We start from the raw sequence: 15,945 nt of genomic DNA, 5'->3' as shown, positions 1-15,945 counted from the left end.
CTGGTGGTCTGCCATCTGGGTGGAAGCAAGTGTCATGAGCACCAGTTACAGGGATGTAGGCCCAGCAAGGGGCTGCCTGGAAATGCAGATGAAGGTTGTTGCTGGTAGGGAAAATTTCAGGAGTACTTTAGCAAAGGACAAAGGAGAACCAGCTGGCCATCCCTGTCTAGGGAATGTGTTTTCTGTGAAAACAAAGAATCGCGAACAAACAGAAACAGAAATTGTAGGGCATTCACCTTGTTTCCAAAACACCTCCTCCCAAGCATGCACATAAACAACAAAAGCCAGGGAGAGCGCCTTGGCACTGCCAATTGCTGTCTGCCTAGAAGGACTTTTCTTTTCACAGTGACTTCTTGAGATTTCCAAATTTAACTCCAGTTGCAGAAGGAATATGCCGCGAGGTGGGGTTTTGTGAGATATGCTAAGAAGAGTTAGCTGTAAGAGGAAAAGGAGTGTGAGTGAGCGAACTTGGTGAGACAGGGAGAGCAACTTTAACCAAGTCGAGGCTTTAGTCTGAAAAGCTGCATGCGTTCTGCCTGGGGATCAGGCAAAGAAAGCCAAATAGAAAGGCGTGGATCTGCGCTGTGCAAAGACACACCAAGCGTTCATCCCCCCTCCCAGTCGGTCCTTGTTTCTGTCTCCCTCCCTAGCTGGTTTTCTGTGGCTAATGCAGAGGATCAGAGCAGCCTAGGGAGAACAGCTGGAGAAAATGCACAGAAAGATAAATTAATAGGAGCTCAGTGTAGCAGCAAAGTCTAGCGCACAGCACTCAGCTGACCCGTTAAATGAGCAATCCTGTTAAGTACGTTAATCAGCAGGGTATGGAGAGCCCGTGGGAATGCTGCGGAAGATGGAAGGTATTTAGCGTAGAAACTGCACTCTGCACCGCTGCGGTCTAGCTCTTGCAGGTTTTGGGCAATGTTACCTGCCTGCTCTAAGGCCTGGGTAGAGTGGAGAACCCTGGGAGTTCAGGATCTTTAACACAGGAGGGTCTGGAAAAAGAGTTCTCTTAGGTTCGGGAAAGCTTAATTATGACTAAAATTAGGCAACCGGATAGCCTTCTTCTTAAAAAAAAAAAAAGTTCTGGCCTGAAGAGAACCAAGCAGGTACATAGCCGGATGGACTAGCTATCTTGTTTGGTGGCTGGAACTGGGGACCAGAAAAACTGAAAAACTTTGCTTTCTTGACTTTCCACACCTGCACTAAGCTGAAGGCTTTTCTTCATCCCTTTACGGTAGCCTAGTCTGGGAAGGACGCTAGACGGCGCTGCAGCGACACGCTTCCCTTCTCCCGGGAAAGGTAAGAGAAGCGCGTTTTTAAGCTAGGGGATGGGGGACTTGGGGTTAGCAGCTTCTCCCCTCCACTCTCCTAATTCGGTTTCCTCTCTCAGCGCTTTCAAATCCAAAGGGGGTGTGAAAAAGAAGGAGGAGGAGAAGGAGGAACGGAAGAGGCCCTTTGCAGTGACGCGCCAGAGTGGTCCTTCTCTATTTCGCACCTCCTGGTTGCAGTCAATCAGCCAGGAGGCACCAAACTGTTAGCAACGAAGCCCAAGGCTCTGGGTGACTTCCACTACCCTCTCACTTCCCTACTCCAGGCATATTTAGGAGGCGCCTGCGAAGGTGGTAGGGTGTGAGAGGAGTGCGCAGCCCTTACTCTCCGCACTCCTCTCTGAGTGCTGGGGCGAGTGGCTTCTGCGCACCGGCCAAAGGACTTCCAGCAAGCGCTAGAGACGCGCAGGAGGTGGCAGGCAAGCGGGGTTTATACCAGGCTGCCTGCACCGCAGCGCGTCTGAGCCTGTAGCTCCGCTGCCTTCTGGAGCTCGCTTGCCCCGCCAGCGGTGGTTGCGCCGCCTGCTGAGGCGCCCCTTTTCAGGGTGTCCCAGTGAGGCACTGGCACGCACCATTTGGCCTGGACAAGGTGCGGCTAGAAGGAGGCTGCACCAAAGCTAAGTCGCTCTGAAGAATCCTGGAGGCAGGCTGAGCTGAGCGGTGGTATCTGCCCTTCTAACTAAAGGACTTAATGATTTAGGAACTCTCCTGTAACCTGTCCCCTCTCTGGTTCACCCCAAAGTCCACGGAAGCGGCACTGAACTCCAGGAATCTTCCGAACTTCTCAGGCATCCTCATCAGCTACGGACTGGGAGTGGAGGGAACCTGGTGGGAGACTTTGTGTCCTCAGCGGCTTGGGAGACACAATCTTACAACCGCCTCCAGCGCCCCATTCATCTTTCGGCAGCTTTACTGACCGCCTTGGAAGCTAAAGCTCTTTGGAACTACGCTCTCCACCTCGCCCTAGACATGGAACTACATGCCTGAAACTTGCTGGACCTTGCTGGGTTAATTTTTTCCTTTTTGCAAGACTCAGGTAATGCAAACTCGACTCACAGACTCGCCAGCTCTTGGGGATAGGTGCTCTCAGGGGCATCTGGGAGTCTAAGGCCGAGTAGAAGCTCTAGTTGTCCTGAACTGCGAGTTTTCCTACTTGGAAACTCGCCAGTTTTTCTTTCTTTTTTTTTCCTCTTTAAGCCCCCATTGCAAGTTTGCGACCAGGGGCTCCTAACTTGTCGGGGTCAGCTTGGTGTGTCAGATAGGTGAGAGCCTTAGCTTTGTATTTTCCAGTAAGACCTTTACAGGTCTGCTGGTGACTCAAGGCTTGGCTTTGCAGTCTGAAAGGCGATTTCCCACTGGGTGCTTCTGGCTTATTTATTTATTTAGCCTATGGCCAGGAGAGCAACCCGCAAAGGATGGGGGTCAGGTGGTTGCCAGGTAGAACAGCAAGGGGTTCGCAATTTGGGCTCTTGCATGGGGGGGGGGGAATTCCGTTGGAGCAGAAGGCTGGAGAGAATGCTGGTGATCCAGAGCCATCTCTGTCTTTACCTCTACACCCTGAGATAGTCTCTCTTCATCCTGAGAAAAATCCTTCCTGCCCTTTTGAGCATGGTTCCCCCCTCCCCAGGTTGCATGAACCTTTCCTCACAGTTGCTTAGGGCTCCATTATCAAGATGCCCTTTAGAGTCTTTGTGAGGGGATCTCAGAAAGGGAGTTAAGAAAGAGTAACCCTCAGGTGGCTAGTCTTGATTTGAAACTCTGGAGCAGAGCAAAGAGCTTGACTTTTCTATCACACTTTGAAGGGGAAAAACTAAAGAAAAGAAAAGAAAAAAAAGGGGGAGGGGGAAGGCTTTGGCAGAGAGACCTGGAAGACTGAGTGTATGTTATATGTTATATTTGTCTGCTCCAGTGGTTTCTTCCGGTCTCTGTAACTACCCCTAGCCCAGTGCCACCTAGGGACTTAGGAGTGGACATTAGCAAAGGAGTAGTATTTAAGACCCATTCTTCCCTGAAAAAGTTACAATTGGTATTTAAAGTACCAGGGGAAAGTGCCCTGGAAGGTACACACTGGTGGCAGTGCTGGGGAAGGGATCTGTTTAAGAGTATCTTGCTGGTGACTTAGAAGCAGCCCGTGCCCACCGCTGACATATTCAATCACTGATTTTGTGTAGTACTTTCAGGGAACAACGTTGCTCCTTTTCCAGTCAGAGGAAACATGCGGTGCAACCAAACAGACCCCAAGAAGGGAGAGAGGAACTATGTGTTCTTGAAAAACTTGCAACTTTCTTGGGCATTGTACAGGTCAGAAAGAGTATCTCAGCTACACAGTGCCTGTGTCAGGGACAGGTGTGGGAGATTAGGGGCCAGTTAAACCACTAACACTCCTGTATCTCCACTCTACTGTGCTGGGCATAGGTTGTCCCTGACAATTTCAGCGCTATAATGGCAATGCTGCTGTGTTACTGGGCTCTGCCTACAGGGTCACAGACACTTTGCTTTCTGCTTTCCTTCTTGTCAGGTGGCTCCGAAGAACACGTATTTCTCTCCCTGATGGAAAATCAGGCAATTAGCCTGGGATGTAGGGTGCTGGAAATCCCAGCTGTCTCAGAGTCTAGGATTCAGCTGGCTTTGCCTATCAGCCTTTCCTTCTGCCTTCATCAACTCTGCTGTCTGGCCTCACTGCTGTCACGCTGCTAAGCGGCTGGACCGGAAGCAGTGGCTACAGCTCTGAGCTTCTGGCTTATGGTACAGACTTTCTAATCTGTGGGCCACCATGGCCTAAACAGTCTGAAAGTACCAAACTGGGGGCAGCTGATTTAAATCAAAAGCATTTAAATGTGGGTAAAAGGCTGCTGCATCAAAGGCTCCTGGCTCACTTGCTCTAGCCACTTGCATTCCCTTTCTAGTTGCTGGGGCTACTTGAGTTGTCTTTGTGATACCCAGCCATGGCTGGCTATGCTTTTGCCCAACAGACTTAGGCCAGGCATTAGAGCATTAGGCTTGGAATTGAAATAGTTTTGTGAGATAGCTGCCTGCAGATTGAACACTGGCATAGTTTCAATGTTTGAGGGATTGTACTGCTGTTATGTACAGAAGCTAAAACAATCCTGAGGATGGAGTTTGGGGGAAATGGGGTGTTTGGATAGTGGCTTTTGCAGGTGTCTTGGTTTACCAAATAGTGAACCGAGCCACAGCTACTCAAATGAATGCAAGGTTCCTGTTTGCCAACACGCGTGCTTTGTTTTCCAGTGTCGACTGGTCCTCTGGCTACTTGGAAAACAGCCTGATTACTCACCTGAAACATGTATCCACAGGTGCAAAAACAAATGATGTTTTATTTAGCTTTAAGAAGGAATACTATGAAAGACCTTGCCATCTGAAAACAGCAAATTATAAAGTGACAATCCCAGACTTGCTTAAGGCAATAAACACTATTTTATTTAAAATGCTAGATTGTCTAGTTTAAGGAAGTGGCTCAGCTCAGAATTTCTGCTGTTTTGAAAAAAAAAACATGGAGGAAACTAGGAAAAGAAAAGGAGTCAAAATCTGGTTGAAATGATCATACACTTCAGTAAAATGAAATTCTGTGTTTACATCTGCTCCTTAAAAGGAATGTGTGGTGATTTGAATACATTCCATGAGAGTTGCAGCAGTGTGAGTACTCTTTAAGGGGAAATGCATTCTGTTTCTTATATCTGGGTATTTATATAACTAGGTAGTAAGGATCACATGAGGGTCAGTTAGAAGGATGCACACAATGCCTCCTCCATTTGAGAATGCCATATGATTCTCAATGAAGAGATAATGTAATAAAGTAGTATTATTAAATACTCCACAGTTTAAGCTCTTTAGCAATAAAATGCAAAACTAAGACAAATATGCACCTATCCTTTAAATGTGGGCTATCAGGATTTCTCCAGCCAACTTTCTATCCATCATTGTGAAAACATACATTTCTTTTTCAATGACTCTGACTTTGGCCACTTTCTTACCTAATATTTTCCTTTAAATCTCCCATCTTCAAGTTTCTATACCTTGGCTTCCTGCCTGACTTTCATTTTTTTTTTAAACCTGATTTGTTTTGTTTTGGGTATCCTATAAGCTTATAAAATGTTAAGTCATTTCTTGACATATGTATCAGGTTAGTTGTAAGACACCAAGAATACCAAAATACACAGATGTTCATGGTCATTATATAGCGTGGCATAATGGACTTGTCTATAACGTGTATACATGCTTATGTATATTTTAAGTCATCTCCAGGTTACTGATAGCTGACATGGGGTCAATGCTATATGAATAGTTATTATACTAGAATGTTTTAGGGAGTGGTGGCATTCATAAAGTCTATACTTGTTCATTTGCAAATATATTTTATGTATATTATTTATCCATGAAGGATGGATCTATGACAAATGCAGAACCCATGGATATGGAAGACAAACTGAATTCAAACACTAGTTTGATGTTTTCTCTCAAGTCAAACTTTATTGTCTGCTTCTATTAATGATTCCATTATTCCTTATTCTCAGGACTTATGATCTTATTCATTTAGGCCTCTTCTGTCTTCTTCATCCATTCTTGCTTCTGTAATCCTTTCTTTAATTATGTACTTCCAGTTTTGTCTTTAGAATGTGTTCTCTGCTTTGCAGTATTCCTTCTATCATTCAGTTCTTCAAGATTCTTGATGGGGCCTATTATAAAAGTTTCTACGTGTTGTCTTTGGTTTGCTGTCCAAAATATATTTTGATTAATCTTCCTGAGGCTCATTTGGTTCTTTCCTTTGCTGAATTTTTACCAAAATCATTAAAAACTTAAATCTAGTAAAACAGTTATAACAATTTATATATTTCTATTTTATATAGTTTATATGTGCATATTTTAATATAAAATCAGAATGAGGTTAGAGACTTGATCTTTCTCAGTTTTAGTAACTGCATGATTCTTTTATAATTAAAATATTTAACTATTTAAAATATTAAGTAATGGATCTATTGTAAGAGGCACAGATTGTTATCAAATCTGAATAATTTCTACCAACTAGAAAGTTGCTAGGTACACAAAATAGGTTACCTTTTAACCGTAGAAGGTTATCGACCATTGTACCTATGTGCTAGCATGACCAACCATTTAGTAGTTGCTCAAGCATCAGGTCTGATACTTTGAACTAGGTGATATTTGTTAATCATTTTGAAAAATTTGTATCCTTCTTTCCATATCTGGTGACCCACATAATGTGTTGCCTCTTTTCAATTTACAGTCAGAAATTAATGTTTTACTTTTATTAGTGTTTTAAGATTTTATTTATTTTTATTTTCTATATATGGGTATTTTGACTACATGTATGTGTGTGCGCAACATGCATGCAGTGCCAGAGGAGGCCAGAAGAGGGCATTGGATATTCTGAAACTACTGTGATAGACTACATGTGGGTGTTGTGAATTAAACAAGAGAATACCACAAGAGCAGTCATTATTATTAACCACTGAGGCATCCCCTAGTTATTATACCTTTTATAATTGCTGTGACAGTAACATCATCTTTCATTTGTAGTAAGTACTGTTCTCAAGTTGGTTTCTTTGCTCCGGCTTACTTGGATGAGTGTCAATATAGGAGACATCTAGACCATTATACTTTTTAATGGATTTTTAACATTTATGATTGCCTGGTTATGGTCTGTTAATGACCTTCCTCCTTTTTGTACTTTGCTTAATGTTTATAATAATCTTCTGAAGTGACTAACATTTATAAGTTGTAAAACTGTATATTATTGTTATCACATATCTATTACTGCTCTGGTGTCATAATCTTTGATGACAGTGATCTGAAAAATGTTATTCTCTCTTTATTAGCTACAAAGCTGGATATCTACAGCTTTTAAAATTCATAAGCATTATTTCTCTGTTTTCCTGAACATATGGTGATCTGGGCCAGACCACTTATCATCTCACATGACTTTTGTTACTCATCCTCTGTGCCTTCTTTATGTCATTCTTTCATTATTTTTTTTTTACTTCTATGATCTACTTTTTTGCTTGTTGAACACAACCCACAGGCAGTTTAATTATCACCTCTTTCGTGCAGCCCTCTGTTGTTTTTCTTATGGCCCATAGCACAAATAATAACTCTCTGCTTGGAATTCTCCTGGTGCTTTGTTATTTTCTGTTCTATGGCATTGGCCTTGTTATACAACAATTACTGTTATTTGTGTATCATTTATCTCCTCCAGTGAGTTTTAAGTTGTGTAAAGGCTGTACTACCTGTTTTACTTGTACAGTGCCAATCACAGAGAGCACATCCATTACATATTTATATAGTGGGATTGGCTTTAAAAACACGCAACTAGTTAGCTTTTGCATTTGGCTGAAGGTCTGTATATCTCCATGATAGTTTCAAATTAAAAGGGAAATTGTCAAGCCAATTGTCTGTTAATAGTTCTGTGAAATATTGTGGTATAGCCTTTTAAAATTCACTATGCTCTAGATGGGCTCTATCCAATAAACATTAGACTGTGGAAATTTAAGTTTGATTGTATTTAAGTAACGTAAATTTCCTGTTATCAGTCCATTAGCCACATTTCAAGTGCTCTGATTTCATATGGAGCCAGTGATTACTTTATTAGAATGTGGAGATGTAGCACACTGAAATCAACATAAAGAGTTATATTGGGTTCATTTCTGCCAGAACATGTAAGCAAAAGTGTATACTTTCACCAGCATATGCAGCTTGTGAAAGTTTACAGTGTTATCAGAAGACGAGTAAGTAAGTAATATTATAGGAATCATTTTGATCCTTTTGGCAGAAAATTGGATGTTTATGTCACTTCAAACACTATATATTCCAGATGAATATTTGAAGGAAAATTTCAAGAAACTCATGCTACTACATACAAATTACACTGGAGAAATAATAAACAGGCAGTGGTATATATGTAGGAATTGGCAAAAAATGTGTAACAGCACAGTGTCTAAAGAATAAACTCAGGCATATTCTGAATTTTAAAGAAGTGATAAATGAGACTTTCAAATTGTGCAGATGGAAAAGACAGATTTTTTTCTATAAGTATGCTGTGACAACAAGGTTAGAAATAGAAGGAAAATTTAATAAATCAACACTCATGTTTATTGTTTAAAACTATTTTAATAAGCTGAATCTAAGATCTAATAATGAAAAAGTAGAAAAATGAAACAAAGGCATCAAAATATTTTGTATTTTAAAACATTTTATTTATTAGTGTTTATAACCTAAAGATGAAGACACCATTTTCCAATCATTTCATGAAAATGAAGACTCAATGGGAAATATTATCACATTTAACCTTCAGAAATGCCAAAATCTGTTACATAGACTATTGGATAGAATATAAAAGTAAATTTACACATAAAAGCAATCTTACAACAAGATTGGGAAAATCTGTGAGGAAAATATTCACAAAAATGAAGATATTTTATACCCTCTGCAAACAAATGATTTTCACATGTCAGATTAAGAAAGCTGGAAGGATAAAGAAAACCATAGTAATGAAGAGACTGAGAATATGGCTGAGCTAATGCACCATTTAAGTTGTTCCATTCTAGAGGTTAAACTGATGTTCATATAAAAACAGGCAACACCTTCTTTGATCTCATAGGTTCACTAAGAATTTATTCTAAGACAATAAGTGAAAATTCTTAAAATATGTAATGAACATGTTCTGTTTCTAGGAGCAATTGCTTATTGCTACTCAGTATTTCTATTCTCAGTATGAGGTTCTCAGATATCCAATCTGTTGTGGGAATGAATATTATGCTTATATAACTTGTAAGATACGCTAGTCAAAATTAAATGCTAACTTGAGAAGAATTTAAGGGTTAAATGAAAAATAAAAAGACAACAGATATAGCTACAATAAAAGTTAACTTGGAGTAATTTTTATAATAATAAAATAAAGATAAAAATAAAAATATCAATAGCTAATTTTATATAAACCCTGAAAAATATATATCTGTAAAGCATGCAAGATATAAAGATAAACAGAAATAACTAACATATAACAGATATAAGTCTACATTTATTCTCAAGTGCAACTTTCATGAACTATTTTGTTAACATATTTTATACATTATGTGGAGGGCTCAAATGACTTTGTAACATGATAGATTTTAAATCTTTTTAGAAACAGAAATTTCCATTTAGCATCACTCCCAGTTCTTATATCGTTTAATAGGTGGGTTTGGTACTGAGTTCTGAGTACTCTTCTAATCAGTTGTATGTATTAATTAATAAATTTCAGTCTCAGAATTTATCACATTGAAAGGGAAGTGGGTAGCATGCTTTTTGAAGTACAAGGGTCTAACCCCAGGGCCTTGAACACGGTGAGAAGGCATTCTACTATCAAGCTACACACCCAGGCTGGTAGTAATTTCACTACTATTTTTCAGAAGGGGAAACTTAAACACAAAATTTCATACAGTTCCTGAAGTCACATACATATATGTGCATAAAAGCAACTGATTAAAAAAGAAGCAATAGCCCTGCACCTTGCCTGGGCAGCACAGTAGGACCTGGTGGCATGAACATGGATAAGGCTGCCTGGAGGACATGGGGACAGGAGACCTGGCCTTGCCTATTGATGGCTGAGGCTTTGGATAAAATAGCTGGGGCAGTGCTAGAGAGCTGGCCCTGATGGTGTAGGTATAGGAAAACTGGCTGGCTCAGCTACTACCTGGCCCAGATCCAGGTCTTTGATTTGGCCCAACATCTACTGCATCTATGAACCGCTGGTCAACATGAAAGGGCTGATGCTGCACATCCAAAGCTGTTTGACCTCCATGACACAGGGAAATTACAGGGTTTTGAATAAAGGTCCTACTGATGATCCAGTATTGGTATTGTAGCAGAATCCAGAGGCCTTGAACCAGACCAATGACTCGTTGCAATTAACATTTGCAAGTAAAGATGTTTGGACAAAAGGATATACAGTATAACACATGGTGTCACACTACAGCTTCCACAACAAGAACTTTTTGTTTTGTTTTTGTTTTTTATTAGCTTGCGAAAGGACAGGGAGGTGAATGGGATTGAGGTGTATGCTGTGAAATTCACAAAGAATAAAGAACTCTAAAGAGGCTATAAATTTGAAAGAGAGCAAAGAAGGGTAAATTGAAGGGTTTGAAGGGAGGGAAAAATTATGTATTTATATTATAATAAAAAAAGAAGGGAATTCCTAAAGTCAAAGAACTGTTGAAATAGCTGCCTGAGATGAAACTAAGCCAAACTAGTTTTGAAAATCATGCATTTAAATATGACACATAATCATATACACATATATATGTAAGGAACATTAACAAATTTTCTAATTTTATATAATTGAGTTCTGTGACTCCTTTATCACAGCATACATGTTATCAAAATTCAATTAAAGGCTTAATTAAATCAGATATGTTTATTTTTTCTTTTCTTAAAAATATCCTAAAATACTAGTATCATAGCATGTTTTAATAAAAACCTAGTTATAATTTGCAGATGGTAATTGAATTCAGTTCCCATAAAGATAATGCATTTTGTAAGCAATGGGTAGTAACATAATACACTTGAAAGTTGTACTTAGAAAGGTAAAATGTACAATCATTTAAAATCTGAGGATTATTACTTTTAATATTGCTTCCTTTTTATCTAGCTACTCTTGCTGATATGGTCATTATGTTCTGGATTCATTATCTGGTCAGTAACCTATAGAAAATTTCCCACTTTCCTGGACCATTTTCTCTACTCCCATATATGTATGCCTAAAGCCTTCCAGGGAAGATATTTATGCTAACACCTACCTGTCCTTAAACCAGCGCTTAGCTTATGACTACATCTGCAGTCCACAGTGCTGATAAGCAGACTTTACATGAATGCATCTGTACATCTCGACCATATGTTTCCCATGGTAGCTATTCCAAACACTGACCATACATTTCTATTCAAGAATACACTTTTGCATTCTACTTCCTGGTCAGACTTGACTTTCTGGCTGTACACATTCTTTTCTCATTTCTGCTCTCCTGCATCAACATACCCTTTCTCTTATCCACCTAATTCCTTAGTGTTTTGTTCAAGGTGAATAATTCTACAGGATTTTATATTTAGGAATTCCATGCCCTTAATTTTCTTCACAGATATGTGACTGTGAGAATGATTTACCTCAAATTTAAGAAAAAAAGTGTGTGTGTGTGTGTGTGTGTGTGTGTGTGTGTGTGTGTGTGTAAATATGGAGAGAGCATACTCACGTACTTTTGCTACAGATTTATTGGAAAGGGTGTAAAAAGCTTTTGTTGGGCTTCTGCTGTCTCTGAGAGTACCAGTCACTGCCATTTGTTGAGGTTAAATTGGGAGAGAGATGATAAAGAAATTTGAATCACCTAAGTAGAACTTTGGGATTTGAGGGAAAAAGGACATTAGTAAAAACAGAAGAGTAGGTAGCATTGAGTGCTCAAATGAAGACAGAAGTCTTGAATTTATATGTATAATTTCTTCAAGCTTTGCTCAGCATGATAATTGAAGCAGTGGGCAGATGTGCTAATACGTGTCTTGGCTTTATTAGAGGATTTAGCAGAAAAGCATTGGAACAAGCAGATGAATATAAGAGTACAAATTGCAATAAGCAATAAGCCAGGGATTAAAACTATATAAGAAAAATTTGGAAGAAAGAGTAAGGGTGATTAGGATCTGTGTGATGCTATCTTGGGCATAGATGGTAAGGCAAGTTGAGTTACCAGTGACTTGAGTGTCTATGAACAGAGCATCTAAGAATTTGTAGCCATTAAAGAGCTAGAGTCCAGACAAAGGGAGATTCTCATTGGAGCATTAGCCTTGCTAAAATGAATAGTTTATTACCTACTGGTAAAATAAAAAATCTTATGAAGAAAATAGGAATAAGATTCTCACTGTCAAGATGTGTGTGTGTGTGTGTGTGTGTGTGTGTGTGTGTGTGTGTATTATGTTTATAATGTGATACATAGTTTAATAAGGGATAGAAATAATTTGGATTCTTTCTAAATTGATGCAAAATTTAAATTGGTGCATTATAGAGAGTTGAGAAGGGGTAAAGAGTTGAATAACTTTTTTCTTCTCACATTTTTGTTTAATTACAATAAAGTACTATTTTGTAGTTTAATTTTTTAAATTAAAAGAAAACAAAAAGACTTAAATGGCTACTCTATCTTTTTCTCTACCACATAGTAATAGGTTTGTACTGAGTCTTTCTGATAAGCATAGCAACTTTCATTTCAAAATTTCCTACTGCCTTTTAGTTATGGCGGTAGCTCATGTAATTTATAATTTCCTTCTGATAGAAAGCTTGGCAGAAAGTATATATTCTAAAAAAAAAAAAGAATTGGCTCCTTTAAATAGATCACAGTGGGTGTGCAGAGTGGTTTCAGGACCTTGGGCAGGCAATGTCACTACAGGGCTACTTTAGTCACCAAAGCCCATGATTGAAGACTGTTTTCTACTTAGGAGCTTTTTCAACATTTGGTTCAGGAAATACAGAGATCTCCCTCCTGAGTCCAGTGATCTTTTCATGGGCATTATATTTGTTACTTTATATTTTTAACAAACACTGTCCTAATGGAGACTCTTTGGTCATTTAGTTCACAAAGGACCAAGGTTAATGATAACTATTTTACTGAGTACGTATGGTGTGTCAGACACTGACAGTTGTGGAGGAAGTATGAGAGGGAGGATCCTATTTGCAGGGGCAAGAAGACTTTATAAGAGAGAATAGCCAAGGTGACAGAAGGTGCTGTATTGGTATTCCCAATTTTAATTCTCTGTCATTATCCCTCTACCATGCTCTGAAACCTTTAGCATGGCACTCGCCCAGATGGATCCAAAGTTCCTCATCTATAGAGTGGGAAGACTAGACTAAATCAATGGTTTTCAGAGTTTAGTATGCATTTGAATTATCTAGGGTGCTTATTACAGAGGCAGTTTCCTGTAGTCTTCCAGTCTGATTTATTGAATCAGATTATCTGGGAGGGGTAGGACAGAAATAGGCATTTTTAACAAGATCCCCTGGTAGTTCTGATACAAGTGGTTCTTGAAGCACATTTTGAGAAACTATGGCCTCTATAGTCTTTTCCAGTTCCAATATTCAATTACATACCACCCAGGTAGCTTTGGTAGGGATGTGCTTAAAAGGAGAAGTGGAGTGGAAGGAATTATTTCTCTCAATCAGTAAATCTGGAGTCAGCAAATACTTATTAAGTCTCCATTTTCTGCCTATTGCATACTAGTTTCTCCATATATATTTTATTGATTTTCATGTCACAGAGAGAAACCAGGGAATTATCACCTAATAGAGAGTAATGCTACTATTTGGAGCTGGTTAGATGGCTCAGTAGATAAAGGTGCTTGCTGCCAAGTCTGATGACCTTGGTTTGATCCTCAGGACCCATGGGGTAGAAGGAGAGAACTGATTCGTACAAGTTGTCCTGATCTCCACACTGGCACCGTTGCACATGCATGCCCACCCACCTACACACTAATGCATATAAATGAATACATGCAACAAAATGTAAATAATGGTTTTTAATATATAGAGCAGTGCATAGTGATATAAATGCTAATTAAAAATTGAGAGAGAAAATGATTATGAGACTGTACTCTTGGCTTAGCTGTTAAGAGAGCTTGTTGGCCTTGTAGAGGATTCCTCTTTAGTCCCTAGTACCCATTTGATGGTTCACAACCATCTGTTAGTTCAGTCCCAGGTTATCTTATGCTCTCTTCTGACCTCTGCAGCCTCAGGCATGTACATATTATACACACATATATATAGGGAAAACACTCATACACATAAATTTTAAAATCTTAAAGTCTTTTAAAAAAGGAAATAGATTCTAACTAACCACAAAATAGTAAAAAAAAAATCTGCCAATTTGTGAATGGATAGGCAATTATATGTCAGCATTCAAGGAATTAAACTCTGGTACAGAATAGATGAGATTATAAAACATAGAAGTGAAGGGAAATAGATATAAAAAGAATTCAGTCTACTATTGTCTAAATATAAAATGTTCAGAATAGTCAAATCAGTAGAGGTAGTATATTAATTTCCTATGGCTAGGTTTGATTCTTGAAGTTATGTAAAAAGGGTACAATTGACAATCAGTATTCATTCGTTCATTCAAAATGTGTTCATTCTGGGCTGACAAAAATGTCATAAAATAGTTATGATATTTACAAACTGAAAACTCTAAAATTTAGTAAATCATACTCTGTCAATGGATAAGCTTATGATTTACAAAGTATATTGCACTAACTCATATATATATATATATGCATATATATGTGTATGTATACTTACTAACCATTTGCCAAATTGGAAGAAAGTATAATATTATTTGATACAAGTAGAAACATGGGTGAGAATGTAAGTTAGTGATAGAGTGCTCCTCTATAATGCACAAGTCCCTGGATTCAATATTTAGCACCAAAATAAAAATTAAAGCCTAAACTGTTGCTAATTTTATCTTTTAATGCATTCATTATAAAACTGTGTTCCAAATCCAATGGGAATTAGGAGACAGTCCTCCTAAGGAATTTGTTAGTTAATAGCATGTCAACATTTGCTCCATTTGCTTTAATTAAATCCAAGGATTTCTGTACATGATCAAAACACAGGAACTTCTATGGTTGCACTTGGCCTTACTAGATTTTGTGTTTGTAAAATTATTAGCAGAGATTGTCTCAATTGAAGAGACATTTCACAATGAAGTGCTCTCAATACAGAATTATTTAGGCACAGTATATTGCAGTTTAGATTTAATTAAAAAAAACCATATGCTTTAAGTTTCTTGTCTATTGCAGGCAGGTGTTCCCTGAGTATGACCTCTTTTTGCTAGAATGTTGGTCTTGATGTCACAGAACTGGAACATTCTCTCAGAATGTATGAACTTTTCTGTAAAGAAACATCTCTTTCTTTTGTATGTGGTATGAATATACTGCATTAGAATACACTGTCTCTTGATTGATGTTAAATTCCTCTACAATATTTCTCTTGGGAAACTAGAAAGGGGTATCATTCAAGTAGGATTAATTTATCTTTACATAATGTGTGCAGATGTAGGCCCTCACTATACAATGCATACATACATACATACATACATACATACACCACATGAAGAGTTTAATGCCTAAGTATTAATCACATGCCCAAAACCTATTAACTAATGGCTGGTCTGTAAACTGTGTGAAGAGTTTAGTAGTATATAGAAAAATATGCATACACATAGAAACAATACCCCTTACAGGTTATAGATTGAAATAGAATTGAATTATTTGGTTTTAATCCTCCTATCATTTCTATTAGTCTTCATGAAATAGCAACAGAAAAAAGCTATTTTGGAGATCCATACAGCAGTGAAAAAATTGCCTTGACATAAAATATGCCCAGCATTTCTAAGTGGCTTGGTATCTTCTTAATAAACATCATAATTTGAGCCTTTGATTATTTTTGTGTCTAAAAATCGCAGAGAAGTAAAATTATAAATATTGATACTAATTGAAAATTGAAGCTCAGAAGTCCATTTCCTTTATTGGGAGGGAGAGCAATACATGTTGTTGGTTTTATTTGGAGGTACATAATTTAAAA

General features: G+C 38.4%; 1 protein-coding gene across 1 annotated transcript in view; it reads left to right on the top strand.

The window, feature by feature from the left end:
• The first annotated feature begins 1,526 nt into the window (after positions 1–1,526).
• IL1RAPL2 (interleukin 1 receptor accessory protein like 2) overlaps positions 1,527–15,945 on the top strand; it is a 1,137,954-nt gene continuing 1,123,535 nt past the window's right edge. The window contains exon 1 of the mRNA XM_084789849.1: positions 1,527–2,364. The gene's annotated coding sequence lies outside the window, so the exon portion shown is untranslated. The remainder of the gene's footprint in view (positions 2,365–15,945) is intronic.

This window comes from Acomys minous (genome assembly GCF_964271855.1).
Source record: "Acomys minous genome assembly, chromosome: 7".
Lineage (NCBI taxonomy): Eukaryota > Metazoa > Chordata > Mammalia > Rodentia > Muridae > Acomys > Acomys minous.
The sequence above is the reverse complement of the archived record's forward strand: the minus strand, read 5'-3'. Positions and strand labels throughout refer to the sequence as shown.